Source organism: Mus musculus, chromosome 12 (genome assembly GCF_000001635.26).
Source record: "Mus musculus strain C57BL/6J chromosome 12, GRCm38.p6 C57BL/6J".
In the NCBI taxonomy this organism is placed as follows: Eukaryota; Metazoa; Chordata; class Mammalia; order Rodentia; family Muridae; genus Mus; species Mus musculus.
The window spans coordinates 70,964,792-70,969,282 of record NC_000078.6 but is presented as its reverse complement, the minus strand read 5'-3'; the positions used below and the strand labels follow the sequence as shown (position 1 = coordinate 70,969,282).

Genomic DNA, 4,491 nt, shown 5'->3' with positions numbered 1-4,491 from the left:
CAGAACAAAGACCAAAAAAACAAGCAAACCTGAGAAGCAACTGCAGATGAACACTCTCAAAAGGTATAAAATCGGAGCCAAATCACATCTGCCCGGCTAGCTCAGTCGGTAGAGCATGGGACTCTTAATCCCAGGGTCGTGGGTTCGAGCCCCACGTTGGGCGGTGTTTCTTTTTGTACTTTAAAGCATTCAAAAACTCAAATTTACTGTCAAAGATTTGCAAGTTCTATCACAGCTAAGATGAATTAACCTAAACTTAGATAATTTAAACGCTTTCAATGTTAATCATCTTTACAGGAAACACAGTTCTCAAACTGCGCTTGCGCACTCCAAAACTCAGGCCTACGCCCACGGCTCGGGCTTAAAGCAGGAACAGGAATTTACTACTCTCTTAAGAATGCTTTCGGAGTGCTAGCTCTCATAGTTTCAATTGTTTTGTTTTGTTTTGTTTTGTTTTTTTTCCTAATAAAACTGTGATCGCTGATTTTGGCTGTTTTTCCAAATCCCAAGAGATCGGATGTCAAAACAGACGTAGGTGAGGGAAGCCATGGAAAGGACTAACTTCCTTATTTGCAGAGGTTCCTCTGCTCACTTCCGCCTCCCTCCGGTCGCTGCAGGGCTTTTTTGGGGGTGCGGGAGGGGAGCACCCGAGCATCGTCTTTCCCGAGTTCTCGGGACGTGGAGCCTTGGGCTGCCCTCTGAGACTCACTCGCCTGGAACTGACGGATGTGTGAGGGAAGAAGCAGAAGTACCTCCCTCCCTTCTGCTTTAGCGTCTGATAACGGGGCGACCCGGCCCACCGACTGTCGCCAGAGGCTCCTGGGCGGCCAGGTCCCTCAGGGCCCCCGCTCCTTCCTCCAGGCCGGCCTCCTCTCCTTCACTAAACCGATCGAATTTCCTGACTGATGGTCCTTCCCTTCAGCGTGCCGAGATTCTGCTGTTTATCCCAAAGCGAACCGAAAGCATCCCCACCCCACCCCACCCTTCCTCTCTCCGAGGCGTGCCTACGTAGTCCTGGAACTCCACATAGCCCAGGCCGGCCTGGAATTTACAGAGGTGCACGCCTGCTTCTCTGGTCTCCTAAGCGGGGTGTGGTGGCACACCCTGTAATCGTAGCACAGGAGAGGCTGGGTGGCAGAAGTGTAACCTGTTGTGAGGTGGAAGCCAGCCTGGGCTTAGACTCAAAAAGAAAAAAGGTGTGGGTTGAACCATCTTATTTCTGTGATGAGCAGATGAAAAGAAGAACAAAGCTATAACTAATAATTGGCCTTTTGGCAAGAGAGGGGTGTTTGGGGTTGGACAGCTTGCTCTTTGAGAAAGGGGCAAAAACAATTTAGCCAAAAGCATTCATCAGTCCGTTAATGCTGTGGGGCTTGGATCTCTCACCACTTTCCCGGGGCTGGGTCTACATTTTGCGTTTTCTGGACTATTCCTGTCAGACTTTTATGTCCTTCTCCTGTTCCCTTACTTGTCAGCAAAAAGCCCATCATCTTCATTTTACCAAACCTAATAGTTAATTGCCATGCCGGAACCATTGGCCTATCACAAATTTGATCACTTTGTTGTGGATCCACCTCTCCTCTGACTTCCGCTGCCACACCACCTCCAGTAGGATCTGTGTGACAAGTTCCAGACTTAGACGAACAACCTCAAAAGGGGGGGGGGGGGGCTTCTTGGAACCGGTTGTGGAACTCTTTGCCGGAGAAAAAATATTGAGCTGTAGTTCTCATGGCAATCTATCTGTTTTGTTTTCTCTTATTCCTTTTCTTATTTACATGTTCCTGGTAGCTAGCCTAGGCCAAGATATTAAGCAAGAATAATGGGTAGAAAACCATCCCTACCATGGGGCCACTAACATGACCTTATCCCAAGGGAAACCAACACTTTACTTCCTAAATCATTTACAAAACTATTATGATAAAAACTTTCCCAACAATAAAATTTCATATGGTTACACGTGTGTCATTGGAGGTGGATTTTGGTATATGGTAAAGAAAGCCGTAATTAGAAAGAATTAAAATAGTTTACATTTATACATTGAAGATTATAAAAAACCAGGCACTAGATGTTAAATAATAATTGACCATGGGGCTGGAAAGTTAGTTCAGTGGTTAAGAGCACTGACCGTTAAAGATTTATTAACCTGCTCCTGAAAATATGCCACTAGCCTTGGATGACAGCCCCCACTAGAATTGTTATATTTTGATGGTTTATAATGATGTTTGTGATTCACTGAATACATAGTTTCAGAGTTGTAATGCTTGTATGATTTTTGTGCCTTTTTTTTTTTTTTTTTTTTGAGACAGGGTTTCTCTGTATAACCCTGGCTGTCCTGGAACTCACTTTGTAGACCAGGGTGGCCTCGAAGTCAGAAATCCACCTGCCTCTGCCTCCCGAGTGCTGGGATTAAAGGCGTGCGCACGCCCAGCGATTTTTGTGCTTTACTGTGCCAAATGATTTTTGTTGGTATCTGTGATTGTTTTACCGGATATAGTTTCTAAGAGATGTAATGTTTGGTTTTTTAATGTATAAAATCCCCTGCTTGAGAGCTGCAGAATACACTCATATTCAAACTGCCTCTGTGTTTGTTTCTGTTTGTCACCACCAAATCCTTACCCACCTAGCTTCAAGGACCCTCATTCCAGGGACCCCAATAGCCGACTGGGGTGGTCCATGGCATTCTACCACACGGATACTCTCCTGATGCCATCCCCCTTTAAAACGTCTCTCACATATTCCATCTTGACCTTCGTTTCCTCTCTGTCCACCCTTCCCACACACCCCGAGCGAGCATCACTTCTCTCCACTTCTTCAATCACCCTCTCACCGCCCTCCCCCATACCAAAGATCCCCCCACCCATCTCCTTTCAGAAAAGTGGTTTCCCAGGGGTATCCCAACAAGGTACAATAAGAGTATGCACAAACCCTCACTTTAAGGCTGGCAAGGCAACCTAGTAAGAAGAAATGGGTCTCAAGAGCAGGTGGAAGAGTCAGAGAGAGACACACACACTCCATTCCCACAGTTAGGAGATCCTCAAGAAATCCAAGCTACAGGTCCAGGACATACATGCAGAGAACCTAAGGCAGATCATGCAGGCTGTGTGATTGTTGCTTCAGTCTCTATGAGCCCTGCTTAGTTGATTCTGCTGGCCGTGTTCTTTGGTTTCCTCGAACCCTCTGGCTCCTACAGTGCTTCCTCCCCTTCTCTGTGAGGTTCCTGGAGCTCCACTTAGTGTTTGGCCATTGGTGCATCTGCTCCAACAGTTGCTGGATGAAGACTCCAGTGATTGGCCACCCACTTGAGTCATTTTCTCCTACTTCCCACCTTTGGAGTGCTCCATGGATGAGTTCACTTTCCCTCTTGCTAAATTTGCACCCCCCCCCCCCTGTGAACTCTGCTCCAGTGATGCTAGGCCCTCCTCCAGTGAACTGTCCTTCCCTAGGGTGCAGTTGCTCAGAGCATGTGTAAGAAACTCTTCTTATATAGTCTTGGGGCTGCTATGTACGGTATGCAACTTAAACGGAGGCACTATTTCTGACCAGAGTTTTAAAAGAAACAGCAAAAGGCCCAGATCCCTGACCTTCTGATAGACACATATCCTTGGTGGGGTCAAGTTTCAAATGCTAGCTTTCTGCTTAGGAATCCTCACTTTTTACTGATAGTTCAAATCTCTCCCTTCCTTCCTTCCTTTTCTCTTTTCTTTTACTTCTCTTCCTTTTTCTTTAAAAAAAAAAAGATTATATACATATGAGCACACTGTAGTTGTCTTCAGACACACCAGAAGAGTGTATTGGATCCCATTACAGATGATTGTGAGCCACCATGTGGCTGCTGGGAATTGAACTCAGGACTTCTAGAAGGGCATCTTAGTGCTCTAACTGCTGAGCTACCTGCCCAGCCCCCAGTTCTCTTTCTTAAATTAAAAAAAAAAAAAATAAATAAAAAAATAAAAAAATAAAAAAAAAAAAGAGACAGGGTTACCCTGGCTGGCCTGGAATTCCATATTTAGATCAGGCCCTGAACTCACAGACATTCCTCTCTACCTCTGAGCTCCATGTTTTTTGAGATATGGTTTCTCTGTATAGCTCAGGCTTGACTTTCGACAGTCCTTTTATGCCTCAGTCTCCCAAGTGTCTGAATTACAGCTCTTAATGTCAAACATGAATGGCCAATCAGATATCTACTTAGACAACCTCAAACTCACTACGCAGCTCAGGCTGGCAACAAACTCATGATCTTCCTGCCTTAGCGTCCCTATTGCTGGAATTATACATGTACCACACTATGCCCACTCAAACTTACTTGTGATCTGTGTAAAAACTTGTTTCTCTGGAAGTTTTCCTGTGCTTTGTGGCAATGCTATGTGGGCCACAACATTGTTATCTTGTTGACTACATCTACAATCCTGCTTCCAAGTAAAGCCACGTCCGCAGGCACTAAATGTTAAGACTCCAACTTGTCTTTTTTGGGTGACATAATACAATCCGTGA

General features: G+C 45.4%; 1 non-coding gene across 1 annotated transcript; it reads left to right on the top strand.

Annotated features, from left to right (window-relative positions):
* The first annotated feature begins 90 nt into the window (after nucleotides 1-90).
* Nucleotides 91-163, top strand: n-TKctt17. The gene has a single exon. It is a non-coding gene; the product is annotated as a tRNA-Lys (tRNA).
* Nucleotides 164-4,491: the final 4,328 nt, after the last annotated feature.